Here is a 21849-nt window from a genome sequence, read left to right as displayed (position 1 = left end):
AAGATAGATGGTGGTGATGTTTGCACAACAATGTGAATGTATTCAATGCTATTAAACTGTACACTTACAATGATTAATATGGTACATTTTCCAGCCTGGCCAACAGGGCATAACCCCATCTCTACTAAAAATGCAAAAATTAGCTGGGTGTGGTGGTGTGTGCCCGTAGTACCAGCTACTCGGGAGACTGAGGCACGAGAATCGCTTGAACCCAGGAGGTGGAGGCTGCAGAGAGCCGAGATTGCACCACTGCACTCTAGCCTGGACAACAGCGTAAGACTGTCTCAAAAAAAAAAAAAAAGGGTAAATTTTATGTTTCGTGTATTTAACCAGAATTTTTAAAATAACAATAGATACATTTATAAAAAATTGTTTTAATGTTTTGCAAAATGAATGTCAAAAATGGATTTTCATTAGTGAAACAAGTGACTTTCAAGTAGCATAATTAATATTAGAAAATGACTTTCATTGGTGAAATGAAATGTATTCAGAGCATGTGGATTCACTAAAATTGTCATTCCTCTGCAGCCTTACATGAACCAGGCATAGAAGAGCATTTGGCCAGTGCTGGGCACTCCAAGGACAGCACTCGAGGTCTGATCCCCGGGCAGAGCACAGTGTAGTCAGTGATGTTTGTAGAGAAGGGGTCTCATCATGTTGCCCAGGCTGATCTGGAACTCCTCGCCTCAAGCAATCCTCCTGCCTCAGCCTCCTGAGCTAGGATCAATCCATTGTTGAAGAGTACATGGATGTTACTTTGCAGACTGTCAATCTGAATTTGTATTTGAATTTGTATTTGCTTGACATTGCCTAATTATTAGTTTCAGTTTCAGCTCACCCACTTTTTGTTAGCAACATGCAGAAGAGACTGTGCCCTTTTTAGTGTATCGTATCAGGAACCATCTCATGTTGGTTTGTACCTTTGCTGGTGCAGTGACTTTCAGCCACTTGGTTAAGGTGGAGTTGGCCATATTTCACCACTGCAAAATTACTGATTTTCCTTTTGTCATTAGTAAGTGTGTGTGAGAAGATTCTTTGAGATGAGGTATATATCTCATTCTTCATTGAACTATAGGGTTTTTTTTAAGTGAAAGAAAATGTATTAAGAAGCTAAAGGAATAAAAGAATGGCTACTCCATAGGCAGAGCAGCTTCACTTTAAGGTTTTGATGTCAACTGATTTTTGTCCAAATCAATAATTATTGCAATGATTGAAAAATGATTATTACTAAGTTTATTTTCATTGTCTCAAGGTCTGCTGAACTCTGGATCCAGGCTGTGTCAATATGGTAGTGTGGTGCCTCCTGTACCTGTCTTGGCCTCCTACAGTCCTTTTTATTTATAATAAAGACAGGGTCTTACTCTACTGCCAAGACTGGTTTCAAACTCCTGGGCTCAAGCATTCTTCCTGCCTCAGCCTCCCAAAGTGCTGAGATTACAAGCGTGAGCCACCACACCCAGCCAAGTCCTTTACCATTTTCAGAAAGCTTAGCTTGCACTTTCAGCAGAATGATAGACTCCCAGGAAGACTGTGAGAGAGATATAGGGCCCAAGTTGATAATATCAAATACACTGAACTTGACTGTGTTCACCATGTTTTGGCTCTAGAGAAATGAGAGTGCTAGTGAGGTTGCTGTCATTTTGTGTATCTTCTGTACCTTGAAGTCCCTCAGAAATCTTGCCCCTGGTCTTGTTCTAAGGACATAACAGGTTCCCTTTTCTCTGGAGATGAAATCTAGATCTTCGATTTTTGGAACCAAATTTGGACTCTTGACTCTGGAGCACCAATTTCTTCAGCAAGTTGTTCTCTGGAATCAATCCCAGGGTATGTGTTTTTCATAAATGCCTTGATGAGAGTGTGTAATTGAGAGGCGCTATAGATGGTATGACACCGTTTGGCTTCTCTACTGTGAAACTCCACACCAGGTTGATCTTGACCATGGCTCTGGCTTGAATCTAAAGTCTCAGGTTCTGGTCTTTTCTGGAATCGATGCCTAGCTCTTTGATTCTGAAACCAAATCTGGATTCTGTACTCTTCTGCATTGATTTCTAAAGCAAGTTGTTGTTTGGTAGCATAACCTGGGTAAGATTTTTGATTGAACGTATTGATGAGGATTTTCAATTGATCTTCTGTGAATTTGGTGTGATTGCACCTATGATTTGTTGCTACCATCTTGTGTGAAGAGGTGTCTTTGGTCATGCTGGAAGAGAGTCTTGGAGGCTGAGCTGCTGTCTGGGAGACCGCTTACAGCTCATTTTTAGAAAGAAAGATCGCATATAATACAACATTATTCACAAATCTAAAACATATGATTTTCTGGGTTTTGACAAATGAAAACACCTGTGCAACTTCAACCCTTACCAGGATATGGATGAGAGTTTCCACCCGAAATCACCAGTATTCTAACAAACAGCTTTGCATTTTTTGAATTGTTCAGTGCCTGTGAGGATTCCTTACTCCAAGTTTATGACAAATATATTCAGAAGGCATAATTTACAATTATTGTTTGGGTAAGTAGTTTCATCAATTATCTGATTATTTGCTGTGAATTTGAAGTATGTTGATTTTTATGCAGTTGTCTTCTGAGAAACACTGTGCCATTTTTCATGTGGAAACCACTTGCAGAACAAACAGAGATTATGAACGCACAGAGGTGCGTTGTGATGAGCACGTCTACCTGTGGCTGCCATTTAAGTGGAAGGTGGAATCCGACTCTGGACCATCGGCAGCCTGAGCCGGTGCTGGGCTCACACTTACCCTGGGAGTGCTCCATGCATGCTTCACCTTATGAGGGGTGCAGCAGGAACAAAAATAGAAAAGTGTGCTGTACTTTCACATTATCAAAGGACAGAGGATACCACCAAGGAATTAGAAAACTGTTAAGTGAGGCTTTATTCTTAATAGCCTTTCAAACAAGGAATTTGAAAACAGGATTCTACTCATCCCACACCAAAATGTAAACAGATGTATTATTTTTTATATTCCTAGGATAATTTTGGTTTTACTTAAGCATCACTATGCAATCATGAGCAAAAGAACAAAGCTGGAGGCATTGCACTATCTGACTTCAAACTTTACCACAAAGCTATAGCAAATAAGACAATGTGGTACTGACCAAAAATAGACACATCGACAAATGGAACAGACTAGAAAGCCCAGAAATGAACTCACTCATGTACAGTAAATTAATTTTGACAAATGTGCCAAGAATACACAGTAGGAAAACACAGTATCTTCAATAAATGGTGTTGGAAAAACTAGATATTCACATGCAGAAGAATGAATTGAACCCTCATCTCACACATATATGAAATTTAACTCAAAATGGATTACAGTCTTAAATGTAAGACCTGAAACTATAAAACTACTTGAAGAAAACATATGGAGAAAACTACATGACATTAATCTGGGCAATAATTTTTTGTATTAAACCCCAAAGCACTGGCAACAAAAGATGAATGGGATTACATCAAACTAAAAAGCTTCTGCACAACAAAGGAAACAAGTATCAGTATGAAAAGACAACCTACAGATTGAGAAAAAATATTTGCAAGTCATATATTTGATAATGGGTTAATATCCAAAATTCATAAGGAACTCAACCCAATAGCAAGAAAATATAAAAGTCAATTAAAAATTTGGTAAGGGACCTGAATAGACCTTTATCACAAGAAGACCTACAAATGACCAACAAATATATGAAAAAATGCTTAACATTGCTAATCATTAGGAAAATGCAAATTAAACCCACAATGAGATACAATCTTACAGCTGTCAGAATAGCTATGATCAAAAAGACAAATGGTAACAAGTGTTGGTGAAGAAGTGCAGAAAAAAGAATCCTTGTATACTGCTGGTGGGAATGTAAATTAGTACAGACATTATGGAAAACCATATGGCAGTTCCTCAAAAAACTGAAAACAGATTTACCATATGATCTAGCAATCTCTAGCAATCCATTTTTTGGTTATTTACCCAAAATATTTGAAATCAGTTTGTTAACAAGATGTCTGCCCTCTCATATTCATTGCAGAACTATTCACAATAGCCAAATTATGAAATCAGCCTAAGTGTTAATCAGCAGATGAGTGAATGAAGAAATGTGGTATATATACACGATGGAATACCATTCAGTCTTTGAAAAGAAGAATATTCTGTCATTTGCAGCAACATAGATGGAAATGTAGAACATTATGCTAAGTGAAATAAGCCAGGCACAGAAAGACAAATACCACATGATCCCACTTATATGTGGAATCTAAAAAAGTCAAACTGACAGAAGCACAAAGTAGAATGGTGGTTACAGAGTCTGGGGGTGGTAGAGAGAGGAATGGAAAGATGATGGTCAAAAGTTACAAAATTCCAGTTAGGAGTAATAAGATTTTTTTAAGATCTACTGCACAGCATGGTGAATTTAGTTAAAAATGGTGTATTGTACATTTCAAAATTGCTAATACATTTCAAATGTTCTCATCACAAAATAAATAAGTATTTGAGTTGATGGGTATATGTTAATTAGTTTGATTTAATTATTCCACATTGTATTTTAAATCGTAACATCCCTTTTACCTCATGTATATACAATTATAAATTATCAATTTATAAGTTTTAAAATATATGTTTCCAGATGAAGAAAAACTGAGAAATTTTGTTGCCATCAGACCTACTCTTCCTCTACTCTTGCTGAAGAAAGTTCTTCAGACACAAGGAAGTGATACCAGAAAGAAACTTGAAAAATCATGAGTGAAAAAAGAACAAGAAAAAGGGTAAAAATATGCAACTCAAATGATGTAACATTTCTGAGACTAGGATTTAATAGGCATCACAGTGTCTGCTTTCAGTCTCTTAGAACATTGAGACCTCCATGTTGTGAAGAAGTCCAGCCTAGCTTACTAGAGGAGGAGAGGCCTCTGTGGGAGAAGCCTGTCAGATAACAGCTAGTACCAACTTCCAGCATGTAAATAGGGTTGTTTGGGGCCTTTTAGTTTCAGTCAAGCTGTAAGATATCTGTAATCATATGAGTAATCTCGTGTAAGACCACTTGGAAAACCACCCAGATTGCCAATCTACAGAATTGTATAATAATAAATCTTTGTTTTTTTAAAACCTACTTTAAAAAATTCTGAAGAAAATAAAAACGAGCAACAGATTTTGAGAAAATATTTCCAAAACACATATCTAATAAAGGACTTGTACTGAGAATATGGGAAGGATTCTTACAATTCAATAAGAAGAAAACAATCACCCTAATAAACAAATGGAAAATATATTTTTTATCAATACTTCATTGAAGAAGGCATATAAAAGGCCAACAAGTATAAGGAAAGATGGCCACAAATTGTTAGTCACCATGGAAATGGATTTCTACTTAGAAATTAAATGAAATAAACTATTGATGTTTGCAAAAAGACATAGGCATCTCCAAAACATGCAGAATCAAAGAAACTAGACATGAAGAGAACATATTGCATGATTTGAATTATATGAAGTCTTAAAATAGATGAAACTAGTATATGATAGTGGAAATAAGAACCGTATTTTTCTCTTGGGGCAAAAGGCAGTAATTGAGGAAAGAAAGAAGAGAGCTTTTGGAGTTTTAGAAATGTTCTGTATCTTAATTAAAGTAGTTGTTACACATGTGTATACATTTTTCAAATTAATCAAACTTTAAACTTATAAACTGTGCTTTTTATTAAATATAAATTATGCCCCAAGAAAGATAAATAGGAAAAATGAAGGCTAAATACAAGCTGACATATTCATACACATTATAAAGATACATAGTTTTATTCTCAAAACATAGAAATCCTTACAAAAAATTAAAAATTAAAAATTAGTTGTTCTTCAGAAACATAATCTTACAAAACAAAGTGTTACAGTCATCTGAGTTGTGAGTGTATTTATGTGAAAAATTTTTCTAACTGTTGAGAAATTCTTACCTCCAATGGGAAGAACAGTACAGAAATAGTTATGAGCTGACAAAAATATTCTCTAAGTCTTTATTGTTCAAATAACCCATTTCTTGTTTGATAACTTTAAGGAAACTTTTAGAAAAATATTGGAGTTTTTTCAGAGGCTAACCTTTATATTGAGAATGAATTGTCATCTGTTTTCAAGAAAACTAATTGTGCCTTCATATTCTTTATTTCCATGATGTTTAGAAAGAAATCCCAATGCAGGAGCACATGATAAATTTCAGTGTTGTCATGAATACATTCCATTTGCTCAAAATTTCTCTAAAGTAAAATACGAATTTTTCTTGTAATAAAATTTTAATCCTATTCAATTACAAATTGCAACATAGCATATATTTTCATCATTAGGCATAATAATTTAGATCATTTATAATATATTATATTAATAAAATCCATTCCTAGCTAAATACAAATTTATATGATGTTAAAAACTGGTAAGAAGCCAGCCAAGGAGCCTTAGTGGGTTATCGAAGTGATACACAGAGAACAGGATGATACCGGATGATACCATAGTTGTGAAGTCTGGTTTTAAAAGTATGTTTGTCCAGGGTCACTGTGGTCAATACTAATTTAATTTTACATTTAAAAATAACTAAAAGAGTATAATTGGATGATTTGTAACACAAAGGATAAGTGCTTGAGGTAATGGATATTCCATTTATTTTGAGGGGATTATTACGCATTGTACGCCTATATCAAAATATCTCATGTATCTCATAAGTATTTACAGCTACTTCACACCCACAGAAATTAATTTTTTTTTTTTTTAAAAAGTGTTTGTTAAGTGCACCCAGCTCTCCTGAAGGAGGGCAAGCCAGGAACAAAGATAAGTGGATTTTACCAGAAAGACGCTACTGGGGTAAGTGACAAAGTGTCATCAGCAGTCTGTGGAGATTAAAATCCAGTCCAGGAGAGATAGCAGACATAGAGTGGAGGTTTTGGCATTGCCAGCCCGTCACACTCTGCCTACCCACGTACACTCTGCCTATCCTCTCCACCCCACCAGCCACTTGATGCTGGTGATGTGTTGTCTTCCAAGCGTGGTAGAAAACAAGTTCAATAGGTCTTTACAATTTGACAAGCAACCCACACCTAGGATGCACTGTTTTTGCTCATTATGCCACTGCCAGCCAATAACTAATTTCCTACTTGCAGTGGTTCTCAAATTTGGCATGCATCACTATCACTTGGAAGGTTTGTGAAATCACAGATTGCTGGGCCCTATCCCAGGAGTTTCCGATTCCGCAGGCGGGGTCCAAGAATTTGCATTTATAACAAGGTGCTGTATTGCTACCAGTCCAGGGACCACAGTTTGAGAACTAATGTCATATTTCATTCTTCTGACACTCATTTTAATTCTCTTTCACTAAGTGTAAATTAGTTTTTCCAGAACATTAACAGTAATGGAAATGAAGCTGAGGAACTAATGAGCTGTTTTACATACAGGAACAAGGCAGGGTATAAGCAAATCTGTATCACAGATCGTATCAGTCTTAAATGAGGTGCTTACTATAATCATGCTGCTTATAGGGGATAGAAAGAATGGAGACATGAGAAAAGAAAGGGAAAGTTTATTTATTTTTGCCTACTTTGCACCAACTGGCTCTGAGAGCCATGAGCAGAAGTGGCTTCAGTGCTAGTTAGTGGTAATTGTGATAGAACATTTTTCAGAGCTGGGGATAGAATTCTCTAGGGCTGCCTAAAACCCGTGTCATTCATTAACAGTGCAAGTAAAGAGCTGCCACAGAATTTCTCTGCCCATTTGGGCTTAAGCTAGAAAGTGATAAGTTCGTTTCTTAGCCTACTGGTCACTCCAATGGTGATAAATGTACAGATAATTAATTCTTCAGAGAGTAGATTTTCTTCCATTGTTTAGTTCAACTTGAAAATGTTTTCAGTGAAACTAACATGCCTATGGGAAATTATAATAGCTTGCTTTAATTATATTACTAATGTGCTAAGTAATTAGTGTAGAAAAGTAGTTATCAGGTATTTCCTATTACGAAATGCCTTGCTAAGTTGAGCCTTTGAACTCAGGGCAGGGCTAGGAAAGGGAGTTACAATATAAAACGTCACTTAACAGTATAGTGACACAGTATTGACTGGGGAAGAAAGAAAATTAGGTGAGACCATAAGATGTTAAAAAACTGGAGGACAATATTAGGTGTAGGTGTGCGTGACAATACAGGAATAAATAAATAACTTGTAGGAACCAGTTGTAGAAATGATGGAGAAAACACATTCCACCCTGTCTCTACCACTGAATGCAGCTATGAAATAGAATATATATTGAGCAGCTATTATCAGATTCTGAAAAATTAATAGTAGCAGGATTGCAAAGATCAGAATCCAAAGCCCCACCAAATCAGTGGTGAGTTTACCATTTTTTAATCTTCTTGTCCTCTTGTGTATTGCTCCAGGACATAGGTACAGTCACAAAAGTAAGCAACAGAGAAGAGTACCTAAGGCTCTATGTTTCTGGCTACAGAACCTAAAAGAAGAGCCTCAAGGAAACAAGATGTACTGAGGAGATTGTAATGATGAAGGACCTCAAGAAAGAAACTCCATTATGTTAAGTAATCCCAAAGTTTACTCCAAAACTACATATGATTGGATCTGGCACTAATCAGTATAACAAAGACATTGAAAATTGAACTAACAGAAAGATTTCTGGCCAGAACCCACATTACAACTGGATGATATACAAATGGGACAGATCTGAACAGCTCTTTAAAAGTTTTGAAGACTGAGCTGATGGGAAACCACTTCAGATGGGATAAAACTTTTGGCCCAAATTTAACCAGGTCAATTTCTTCCTAAAATAAATATGTCAACATTCTCCAGATGATTTTACTTCAAGCCTCAAAACATGATACCTCAGTCCAAAACTACTCAGCAAATGGACACGATAGATACAAACACTGAGATGGCACAGAGGTTGGAATTAGCTGACACATACTTGAAATCAGCTATTTAAAAATGTTCTAACAAGCAATTGCAAACACACTAAAATTAAAAGAAAAATCGTCCCAGCAATGATATGAAAAGAAAAACAAATGAAAATATAGAACTAAAAAATACAATAACAGAAATATAAAACTCATTGAAAGAGCTCAAAAGCATAATTGAGATGACAGATTAAATGGTGAGTGAAACTGAAAATAGATCAGTAGAAATTATCCAATTTGGAAATCAGAAAAAAAAAAAAGATTTAAAGCAAATGAACAGAGCCTCACACCTGGGGGGAAATAATAAAGGTATAACATTCTTGTCATCAGAGTCTCAGGACAACAGAAAACAGTGCTAAAAAGTACATTTCAAGAGATAATGGCTGAAAAATTCCCAAGTTTGGGAAACTACATAAACCTACAGATTCAGGAAGATGAGTGAATCTCAAATGGGATAAACTCAAAGAAATTTTATGCTTAGACCAATCATAATCAAATTACCATAAACTTGAGGACAGAAAAAAAAATACTTGAAGTCAACCGGAAAATAGGCACATTACCTATAAGGGAAGAATAATTTTTGTTTTTTGTTTTTTTTTCAACTTCTAATTTCTGGGGTTACACGTGCAGGTTTGTTACATGGGTAAATTGTGTGTCAGCAAGATTGGTTATATGAATGATCCCATCACCCAAATAATGAGCATAGTACCCGATAGGTAGTTCTTCAGCCCTCACCCCCTCCCATCCTACCTACTCTAGTAGTTCCCGGTATCTGTTGTTGCCATCTTTATGTCCATGTATACTCATTTTTTAGCTCCCCTTATAAGTGAGAACATGTGGTAGTTGGTTTTCTGTTCCTGCATCAATTCACTTAGAATAATGGCCTTCCATAGATTTCCAACCAGAAACTACAAAAGGAAATGGCATAATATTTTTCAATTACTGAAAGAAAAAAACTGTTGGGGCCAGGCATGGTGATTCACATCTGTAAACTCAGAGCCTTGGGAGGCCGAGGCAGGAGGATCACATGAGCCCAGGAGTTTGAGACTAGCCTGGGCAACATAGTGAGACTCCCTCTCTACAAAAAACTTTAAAAATTAGCCAAATGTAGTGGCATATGCCTGCAGTCCCAGCTACTTAGGAGACTGAGGTGGAAGAATCAATAGAGCCTGGGAGGCCGCGGCTGCAGTTAAATCCTGCAGCAAAAATCATAAAACTGTATACACATGTTTGTGCCAATGCACTCCAGCCTGACGACAGAGCGACACCCTGTCTCAAAACAAAAACAAGCAAACAAACAAACAAAAAGAAAATAACTATCAATTTGAATTTTTTTTTTTTTTTTTTTTTTTTTTTTTTTTGAGACGGAGTCTCACTCTGTCGCCCAGGCTGGAGTGCAGTGGCACGATGTCAGCTCATTGCAAGCTCTGCCTCCTGGGTTCATGCCATTCTCCTTCCTTAGTCTCCCGAGCAGCTGGGACTACAGATGCCCACCACCAAGCTCGGCTAATTTTTTTTTAATTTTAATTTTTAGTAGAGACATGCTAGCCAGGATGGTCTCTATTTCCCGACCTCGTGATCCGCCCGCTTCGGCCTCCCAAAGTGCTGGGATTACAGGCGTGAGCTGCCGCGCCCGACTGTCAACTTGAAATTTTATAGTTATCAAAACAACCTTTAAAACTTGAAGGTGAAATGACAGCGTTATTGATGAAAGGAAACTAAGAATATTTTGCTAGCAGATGTGCTGTAAAGGAATTGCTAAAGGAAGTTCTTCAGATAGAAAGAAAATGATACCAAAAGAAAATGGTACATCAGGGAGAATAAGAAAGAGAAATGGCAAATACCTTAGTAAATATAATGGGCTATTCTTATCCTCTTGAATTCTTTAAAATACATTTGATAGTTAAAAGAAAAGTGATAACATTAAATAAATACTTCAATGTATATAAATGTAACCTAAAAGATCTATAACATAAAGTGGGGAGGGTAAAGTGACACATACGGTTGTAGGTTTTCTACATTCCACTTAAGTGATAAGACATTGATTCTAATTAACCTGTGAAAAGTAAAATATGTTCATTATAATTTTCAAAGTAATACTAAATAAATCTATTCCAAGAGATACAGCAAAAACATGCCTGGTAAATTAAAAGATAATACAAAAAAAAAAAATCAAAATAATCCAAGAAGGCAGAAAATGGGGAAACATAAAAAAGTAAAACAGAGGGGAAATCAAACAAATAGTAATATGGCATAGCTAAATCCAAATATATTAATAATTAATATATTTTAAATAAGTTAAATAGAAATGGCCTAAACTCACCAGTTAAAAGGCAGAGATTGCCAGGACAAATCCAACATGATTCTATTTTATGAGATATTTGAAGTAGTCATACTCTTGGAAACAGAAAGTATAATAAATAGTCTTTACTGGAGGCTGGAAAAAAATGGAAAAGGGGAGTTGTCATTCGACGAGCATAGAATTCCAGTTTTGCAAGATGAATAAGTTCTAAAGATCTGTTGTACAACAATGTGCATATAGTTAACATTACTATATTATAGACTTAAATGGTTAACATGACAAATTTTATATTTGCAAATAAATATATGGCAAAAATTTATATTGTGTTTTTAACTTAATAAAAAAGATTTTCAGATTCGCTAAACAAATAAATATGATTGCACTATATATAGTTTACAAGAAATAAATTTCAAATATGCTCATATAGATAGATTACAAGTAAAGAATGAAAAATGAGATAGTATGCAAATACTAAAATTGTACTTTGGTGAATATATTAGTATCAGACAAAGTACACTTCAGAGCAAAAAAAATTACCAAGGATAAAGAAGAACATTACATAATAATAAAATTGTCAATTCACCAAGAAGATACAAAAATCCTAAAAGTATATACACATATGCCTAACTAAAGAGCTCCAAAATACTTGGAACAAAAAAAACAGCAGAATTAAAAGGAAAAATAGAGAAATGCACACATATAATTGTGCATTTCTTCAACACTCCTATGTTAGTAATGGGTTTAACTAAGAAAAAGAAAAAAGCAAGTATACGAAAGAACTGAACAACACCATAAACTAAATAGATACAAACGACATTTACAGAATGCTTTACAAGACAACAGCAGAATATACGTTATTTTCAAGTGCTACGTACAATATTTACCAAGGTAGATATGACACAGTTGTTGGCATTATCAGACAGATAATTTAAAATAACTGTCACTAATACGTTAAAGCCTGTAATAGAAAAGTGAATAACATGCAAGGCGAGTAATGCTCTTAGAACATCTATTAGGAAATGCTCTGAGAGAAATTTTCTTTTTCTTTTTTTTTTTTTTAAGTTAGAAGTAAGCCACTGTAAAAAAATAAAGAAAGAAAGAATGCCTCTGATGGGCTCATCAGCAGAGTTGCTACAAGTGAGAAATCAGTGAGCTTGAAGATAGGTCAGTAAAAACATCCTCAACTAAAATGCACAGAGAAAAATACAATTTAAAAATGAGAAAAGGTCAGAAGATCCTAAAATGGAATGCAGAATGTGATAAAAGTATTTAAGAAAACCTCACTGGGCTAAAAAGTTGCTGATTTAAGTAACTTTGCTATGAATGGAGCCTGTAAGCCTAAAGGCTAAAGAAACTGTACGTAAGCAGGTATTCTAATTGATAATTATTTCTCACAGGGGTATGTTTTAACAATTCTGATGCCAGCCGGGCGCGGTGGCTCAAGCCTGTAATCCCAGCACTTTGGGAGGCCGAGACGGGCGGATCACGAGGTCAGGAGTTCGAGACCATCCTGGCTAACACGGTGAAACCCCGTCTCTACTAAAAAATACAAAAAACTAGCCGGGCGAGGTGGCGGGCGCCTGTAGTCCCGGCTACTCGGGAGGCTGAGGCAGGAGAATGGCGTAAAAACCCGGGAGGCAGAGCTTGCAGTGAGCTGAGATCCGGCCACTGCACTCCAGCCTGGGCGACACAGCGAGACTCTGTCTCAAAAAAAAAAAAAAAAAAAAAAAAACAATTCTGATGCCACGATACGTGTATACAGGGATTGAAATTTGCATAAATAATTGGCAAATAGGAGCTAGGTTTCACACTGTTGGAGCTGGGGATTACTGGTAATAATTGGAAGGAGGCTAGAATGATCCATGTGGTAATGAATTAGAGTTGTAGACATCAGAATGAACTCATGTTTGGCTTAATATCGACAGTACAGGACTTATTAAGAAATTGTTTTTAGGCAGATAGAAAGGGTAAAAATTCTTAGTGGAATTTTCCTTTAATGAAAGCAGCCCTAAACCACTTCTTTTCTAACAGAAAGCCTGATAGATATGCAAACTAGGGGCTTTCATATGTAAATACAAGCAGCTGTACCTGGAAGCCAGGTAGCTTTAACATGGCATTTTCCACCCTCTTTTCCTTGTCACCACATATGCTGGTGTCTTGGTGACTTCCAGGTAAAAACGTGTGCAGATATCATGGCAACCTTTAGGTAGAAGGCACATCTGCACAATAAAAGACCTTATTGTGGGAGGGTCCATCTTTCCAAGGCTATGTAAATGGCACACCTGGTCAAACCAATCCCCTGGGCCCTATGTCAATCAATCACTGTGTCCTCAAGCCTCTGTACAAAATCAATTGTGTTCTGCCACAGACCAGAGATCCTCTCTTGGGCAACCCACTTTATCAGCACGAGAAAGTGTTTCCTCTCTTTCTTCCACTTTATCTATTAAACTTTCCACTCCTAAATCCACTCCTTGTGTGTGTCCGTGTCTTGAACTCTTTCTCAACCTAAGGGAGGAGACCACCCCCATATCGTTTTATGCCCAATTTCTGCCTCCAAAGAAAGAAGTAAAAACTAAAAGGCAGAAATGAAATCCACAGGCAGACAGCCCGCACCGCACCCTGGGCCTGGTAGTTAAAGATCGACCTCTGACATAATCGGTTATGTTATCTATAGATTACAGACATTGTGTAGAAATGCACTGTGAAAATCCCTATCTTATTTTGTTCCGATCTAATTACCAGTGCATGTAGCCCCCAGTCACGTACCCCCTGCTTCATCAATCACTACCCTCTCACACGCACCCCCTTAGAGTTGTGAGCCCTGAAAAAGGACAGGAATTGCTCACTCGGGGAGCTTGGCTCGTGAAACAGGAGTCTTGCCGATGCCTCTGGCAGAATAAAACCCTTCCTCATTTAACTTGGTGTCTGAGGAGTTTTGTCTGTGGCTCATCCTGCTACAAACTGAGACAAAGAACCAGGGTATATACCCCAGACAATGGAGCCATTTCATAGATACAATTAATTACATATAGAAATGTTTACAGATAAGTGTATATACACAGGTTATTAGACACATGTATATTTCCTTAATCTGACAGCTGAGAAGGTCTAGAAGCAATGACAACCCAGTAGCAATGAACAGACCTAGCACCCAGATCATAGGTTCCTGACACTATTCACCAACAGAAGGAATCAGAACTCTTTGGAGAAAGGGCAGAGTATAAGACTGCTACAGGAAATACACAAAATAAGCATGGAGCATCTTGTAAATCTGAAAAAAGGCAGTTTTTTTTTTTTTTAAAGCAAATAATGGAGTTATGGCAAAGAGAAGCAGTCAACAGAAATAGCTGCCAAAAACCAATGCTGGAAAGATTTGATCAATAAAATAAATAAAAGAGTATTAGATAATAACATAAACTACAAAATAAATATATACAACCTCATACTGATATAAATAGATAATTGGAGAAATAAATAAATGGAAGCGTTATAGGAGTTATTAAGAAATTATTTTAGGCAGATAGAAAGGAAAAAGAGTCCTTGGGAGGTTTTTGTTTCTTTTAAAGCAGCTCCAGAAACTTTTCTTTTCTAGCAGGAAAACCCCGGCTCTTAGAGCCAGGTTGGCAACCTTTAATGTGCAAATGCAAGCCATTAGAAACTGGGTCCACCCAAAAATGGCGACTTCTGCCTTCTTCTTCTTGCCCTTGCCCCCACATGTGCCTGGGAACATGGCCGCCCCCATGTATCCCCACGTGTGTAGAACATAAGGGCTCCCTGCATTTGCCTATCAAAAGGCTAGGTGGGAAGGCCAGTTTTTTTTTTTTTTGTGAGCTGCGTGTATGGCATGCCTGGTCAAACCAATCCCCTGAGCCCTGTGCAAATCAGACACCACCTCCTGCAGCCTACTCATATAAGCAGCCATTTTCCAACTGCACATGGGGTTTCCTCTCTTGGAGCACCCCCCACCCATCTCTATATGGAGGAGCTTCTTCCTTCTTACTTGCCTATTGAACTCTCTGCTCCTTAAAACCACTCTGTGTGTGTCTGTGTCATTTTATCCAATTCGAGTCGAGACAAGAGCCCTGGTGTTCCTTCACTCATCGGAGCCCTATCAGAAGAGAACAGAAAAATCTTCGATACAGAATTCCAAATAATTTAAGTAGATACTTCACCTTCAAGAAAGTAATTCCCTACTCTTTAAGTATGGACTCTGCGGAGTGACTTTCCTTCAGAGTATAGCAGGGAGTTGGGGAGAGTAACTTTACAGTAGAAAAACCTGTCAAATCCTATCATAGCCAGGTGACAAAGGTCACACCAACAATGATATACAATGCTTACCCTAACAATGATAGTATATATCTTTGATATGATGTAATTGGCACTTTATCTAAGTGGTTTTTCTTTCAAAAATCTATAATCCCAGTCTAATAATAAGAAAAGAATCAGACAAATCCTAATTGAGTGGCGAAGTACCTTTCCAGTGCTTCTTCAAACTTTCAAAACCATCAGAAATAAATAGTCTGTCATAGTCAGGAAAATACTAAAGAGACATTATGAGTAAATATAACGTGGTACCCTAGATGAGCTCCTAGAACAGAACATTAGGCAAAAACCAAAAACAATCTAAATAAAGTATGGACTTTCTTTAAAAATAATGTATTAATATTGGTTTATTTGTAACAAATATGCCATGATAATATAAGATGTTAATAGTAGGGTATAACTGGGTATAGGGTATGTGGAAACAATCTATATTATGTTCATAAATATTTCTGTAACCTAAAACTATTTAAAATAAAAATATTGTTTAAGGAACTTCTAATAAAGAAATATCTAGGTCCGGATGGTTTTAATGGTAAGTCTACCAAAAATTCAAAGGAGAAATAACACTAATTTTATAAATCTATTGTAGATAATAGAAGAAAAAGAGACAACTTTTTACTCACTATAGGAGTTCAATATCACTCTGCTTCAAACTAGACAAAGATATCATGAAAGAAATAACTACACATGAATATACTTCATGGACATAGATTTAAAAAAGCTCAACAAAATATTAGCAAACTCAATCTAGAAAAATATTAAAAGAATAATAACATACCACTTATGGGGCTTATCCAAGGAACTCAAGGATGTTTCAATTTTTAAAAACCAGTAAATATAATGCAGAATATTACTAATCAAAAGAAAAAGCACATCACAATACCAATTGATGCAGAACAGACATATGACAAAATTTAACATCTATTCATGGTGAAAATTTCCCAGAAATCTTCTTCAATGTAATAAGGGCATTTACAAAAAAAAAGTCATGATATACTTAAATGGTTAAAGGGTGAATGCTTTTCCCCTAAAAGTCGGTAACAAATCAAACATGTCCCCCTTCACCATCCCAATTTAACACCATACTACAAGTCCCAGCCAGTACAGTAAGGTAAGATTAAAAAAAAAAAAGACATACAGACTGTAAAGGGAGAAACAAAACTGTACCTACCAACAGATGACACGATTATCTTCATAGAAAAACCCAAGGAAACTCTAGAAGGCTTCTTAGATCTAATAAGAGAGTTCAGTAAGTTGAAAGATACAAAGTGAACACACAAACATCAATCATATTTCTATACACCAGCAATGTAAATAGAAACAGAAATTTTAAAACAATATTTAAAATATCTCAAAAATGTAAATATCTAGGTGTAAATATAACAAAACATGTACAGGTGTGGTGTGCTGAAAACCACAAATTAATGAGGAACAAGATCAGAAAAAGACCTAAATAAATACAGTGTCCATAGACTATACAATCAATATTGTAAAGGCATAAATTCTTCCCAGATTGATTTAAATTTTAACTCAATTTCAATGAATATCTCAGCAACATTTAATTATAGAAATAGAAAAATTGATTCTATTATATATGGAAATGCAAAAGATTATATCTTCAATAATTTTGAAAACGGAGATAAAAATGGAAGAAGGTAAAGCAGTGGAAGGTGAATATAAGTGGAGTCATATTAGAGCTATAGTGAAGAGCCATAATAAAAGATTTCCAAACCACACAGAGAAGACAAAACATTGCTATGAAAATTTGAATCCTATTATATGCTTACTGTCCAGGGATCCTAGAACTAAACAAAAAAAATCTTTCTCGGATATAGAAGAAATAATTATTGAAACCTACCAAGTGGAAATTGGAAAAGATTTTTAAAATTCCACCGTGCATAACAGCAAACAAGAACTAGAAAGAGCAAGAAAAGTAGGGCAAAACTGCAAGAAGACCATTTGAAGATTTTCTTTTATAAACTAAAATCTAAGGTTATAAACAAGAAAAAAATGTAGAGAAGATTTTTGTATTCTACTTCAGGAGACTTTCAAACAATATCCTGAAGCAGACCCAAAGCTATTTGTAAAAGGAACCCTGTCCTCTCTTTATGTAATAGATGGGCTAAAATCTGAAATAGAAAATTTGGTTAAAAATTGCTTGGAAAATTGTAGTTATGGGGGAATCTCCAATATTTGGCTGAGTGATTTCAAGTGGACTTAAAACAATTGGTATGCCAAAGGCGAAGACAAACTTATGGCCCTTCAGGTAAAACAACAGTCCCTAAAATAGAAACTGAATTGCAGGGCCTTCCATAATCTAAGAATTAGGGAATTAATACTGAGGATATGTACAGCTATTGCAAGCAAAAAAGCCATTGGTAGAGTCAATGTCTCCTATTGTTGAAAACCAGAACAAAGCAAAACTAATCACCCCTTTCACTAGTCTATATAATATGCCCGATTTGCCCATAAGGGCCAAATGGATGAGATTGTAGTTCTTTTCGAGATTTCCGAGTAACAAATACAATAGCTATGTGGTTATACTTTACTTTCTGATATTTCCTAACCCACTGAGCATACTTTGCTCAGTCTTACCCTGAAGATAGAAAATTCTTCGCTGACGTAGACTTCTATTCAGCATTCTTTACTATCCCGGTAACTAAAGATAGTTAATATTTATTTTCTTTTCCTGGGAAAATACATTACTTGGACAGTGATACCTGTGAAATTACTGGGACTCTAGCTCATGTCTCTCAACTTTTAGATGAGGGTGTCTAAAACAAAATTTCCATTTTGATCTCTCATGTACAATATGTAGATGATCTCCTTCTACACTTCACTGATTCAGATTCTTCTACAACTAACTCTAAATATCTATTCACTGAAGTGGTTTAAGAAGGATACATAGATTAAGGAAAAGCTTCCCAGTCCTAAAAGGCCAATCATTACCTCAATCATGATTTGTCAGCCAAAGTTAGGGTGTTATCTGGCGAAATACTGTTGACTATTCAAAATTATCCAAAGCTATTTTCTAAAAGACAAAATTTTTTGGATTTGCTATATTTTTATACAATGGTGACTCAGCTTTACTGAAATAGCAAGGCCTATACATGAGCTTCACTTCTGTGAATCCCAGAAATTAAAAATGTCCTTAGTAACCTCAAAATGCCCCTTCAACAACTACCTTTGCTGGGTCTTCCAGATTATGATAAACATTATTTTTTTGGTTTTCTGTTTTTTGTTTTTTTTTTTTTTCTGTGTGTCCAGATAAGTTCAGGTCATGGTCTTGAGACATGAATGTAAAACACCCATCAGTGACTCGTTGCCTATAGCTTGTCTCTTGATCCAGAAGCCAAGACTTAAGTCCTTTTGCCTCCAAGTGACTGCAGCTTCAGCTAAATTTTTCAACTAGTGAAATTATACTCTTTTCCCCTTACCTGATGACTGAGCTGCAATGATGTTTTTATCAGGAAGAATGCCAAAGGCTGATCATCTAGATTTTCGCCTTCGAAATCTTAATGTGACTTTATTTGTTGATGGGTCTTATCTAAAAAATGACAAAGGTCAATACTACATTTGGTTTCCTGTTTGCCTAAGCAAGAATTCTGAAATTTTTTTGTTGGAGATTTGAGCAAAGTGTGATTCCTTTAATTAGCAGCTGCACAACTGTGCCATGGTTCTTAACAAGAGAAGAAACTCAGAAGCTGTCAAGATAATTGGTGAAACGAGTACACTAAAAGCTGAATTTTAAGAACATAAAAGATTATTAAGATTCTGCATAGCAAAATATACATTTATATGAACAAGTCAAGTGCAAAATGATAGATTGGAAGAAAATAGTTACATCATATCTTTTTTAAAAATTCAATAATTTTGGGGGAACAGGTGGTATTTGGTTCAATGGATAAGTTCTTTAGTGGTGTTTCCTGAGATTTTGGTGTACCCATCACCCAAGCAGTGTACCCTGTAGCCAATGTGTTATTTTATCCCTTACCCCACTCCCACCCATCCCCCATGCCCCCAAAGTTCGTTGTATCATTCTTATGCCTCTGCATCCTTATAGATTAACTCCCACTTATGAGTGAGAACATATGATGTTTGGCTTTCCATTCCTGAGTTACTTCATGTAGCATAATAGTCTCCAACTTCATCCAGGTTGCCGTGAATGACATTATTTTGTTCCTTTTTATGGCTGAGTAGTATTTCATGGTACATATATATGTAACACATTTTCTTTATCCACTCATTGATTGATGGGCATTTGGACTGATTCCATATTTTTGTAATTACAAATTTTGCTGCTGTAAACATGTGAGGGCAAGTCTTTTTTGTAAAATGACTTACTTTCCTCTGGGTAGATACCTAGTAGTGGGATTGCTGGATCAAATGGTAGTTCTACTTACAGTTCTTTAAGGAATCTCCACACTGCTTTCCATAGTAGTTGTACTAGCTTACATTCCCAATAACAGTGTAAAAGTGTTCCCTTTTCACCGCATCCATGCCGACATCTTTTTTTTTTTTAATTTTTTTTATTATGCCCATTCTTGCAGAAGTAAGGTGGTATTGCATTGTGGTTTTGATTTGCATTTCCCTGATAATTAGTGATGTTGAGCATTTTTTCACATGTTTGTTAGCCATTTGTAGATCTTCTTTTGAGAATTGTCTGTTCATGTCCTTAGCCCAATTTTTAATGAGATTATTTGTTTTTTCTTGCTGATTTATTTGAGTTCCTTGTAGGTTCTGGATGTTAGTCTTTTATTGAATGCATAGTTTGTGAAGATTTTCTCCCACTTTGTGGATATTCTGTTTAGTCTGCTCATATTTCTTTTGCTTTGCAGGAGCATTTTAGTTTAATTAAGAACCATCTATTTACCTTTGTTTTTGTTGCATTTGCTTTTGTGTTCTTGGTCATGAAGTCTTTGCCTAAGCCAATGCCAAGAAGGGTTTTTCCAATGTAATCTTCTAGAATGTTTGTAGTTCCAGGTCTTAGATTTTAGTCTGATCCATCTTGAGTTGATTTTTGTATAAGGTGAGAGATGAGGATCCAGTTTCATGCTTCAACATGTGGCTTGCTAATGATCCCAGCACCATTTTTCCAATAGGGTGTTCTTTCCTCCAAGTTATGTTTTTGTTTGCTTTGTCGAAGATCATTTGGCTGTAATTATTTGGCTCTATTACTGGGTTCTCATTTTGTTTCATTGGTCTATGTGCCTATTTTTATACCAGTACTATGCTGTTTTGGTGACCACAGCCTTATAGCATAGTTTGAAGTTAGTTGATGTGATGCCTCCAGATTTGTTCTTTTTGCTTAGCCTTGCTTTGCCTATGTGGGCTCTGTTTTGGTTCCATATGAGTTTTAGGGTTGTTTTTTCTAGTTCTGTGAAGAATGATGGTGGTATTTTGAGGGAAATTCCATTGAATTTGTAGATTGCTTTTGGCAGTATGGTTATTTTGCAATATTGATTCTACCCCTCCATGAGCATGGGATGTGTTTCCATTTGTTTGTGTTGTTTATGATTTCTTTCGGCAGTGTTTTGTAGTTGTCCTTGTAGAGGTCCTTTACCTACTTGGTTAGGTATGCTCCTAAGCATTTTATTTTATTCACAGCTATTGTAAAAGGGGTTGAGTTCTTGGTTTGATTCTCAGCTTGGTTGCTGTTGGTGTATAGCAGTGCTACTGATTTGTGTACATTGATTTTGTATCCTGAAACTTCACTGAATTCATTTATCAGATCTAGGAGCTTTTAGGATTAGTCTTTAGAGCTTTCTAGGCATACAATCATATCATCGGCAAACAGCAACAATTTGACTTCCTCTTTACCTATTTGGATACCTTTATTTCTTTCTCTTGTTTGATTGCTCTGGCTAGAACTTCCAGTAGTATGTTAGATAGAAGTGGTGAAAGTGGGCATCCTTGTCTTGTTCCAGTCTCACAGCATTTGCAGTGGCAAGCTGCTTCTTTCAAGGCATCTGTGAATTCTTTCAGTTTTCCTATGTTCCTGTGGTGGTTCTTGGAGCAAAAGTTCATGATGTGGGTCTCCACATGCTGTTCTGTCCACCTTAGTGGGAGCTGCAAGTTAGTCCTGCCTTCTATCCACAATTTTCATCAAACCTCCCCTACATCATATTTGACAGACAAAGGTTAGTTTTCTTAACACTAAAAGCTCTCCTAATAGATAATCCAATAGAACAATTGACACACAACATAAAGAGACAACTCTCAGAAGAGGAAGTGTGCATGTCAATCATGCTGGTCACCAAAAAAGAACAAAAGAATAATACATAATAAGTAATAAAATAAC

General features: G+C 36.1%; 1 long non-coding RNA gene and 1 pseudogene across 2 annotated transcripts; one reads left to right on the top strand and one right to left on the bottom strand.

Annotated features, from left to right (window-relative positions):
- Positions 1–293: 293 nt before the first annotated feature.
- LOC139356322 (double homeobox protein A-like) lies at positions 294–2199 on the bottom strand (annotated as a pseudogene).
- Positions 2200–2354: 155 nt separating this feature from the next.
- Positions 2355–9016, top strand: LOC105486576 (uncharacterized). 2 transcript variants are annotated; one of them, XR_011608012.1, is made up of 3 exons: positions 2355–2510; positions 6750–6834; positions 8396–9016. It is a non-coding gene; the product is annotated as an uncharacterized lncRNA (long non-coding RNA). The 2 variants fall into 2 exon arrangements; XR_011608011.1 differs by lacking the exon at positions 2355–2510 and adding an exon at positions 4632–4766.
- Positions 9017–21849: the final 12833 nt, after the last annotated feature.

The sequence above is a fragment of the Macaca nemestrina genome, chromosome 9, assembly GCF_043159975.1.
Source record: "Macaca nemestrina isolate mMacNem1 chromosome 9, mMacNem.hap1, whole genome shotgun sequence".
Classification (NCBI taxonomy): domain Eukaryota; kingdom Metazoa; phylum Chordata; class Mammalia; order Primates; family Cercopithecidae; genus Macaca; species Macaca nemestrina.
The sequence above is the reverse complement of the archived record's forward strand: the minus strand, read 5'-3'. Positions and strand labels throughout refer to the sequence as shown.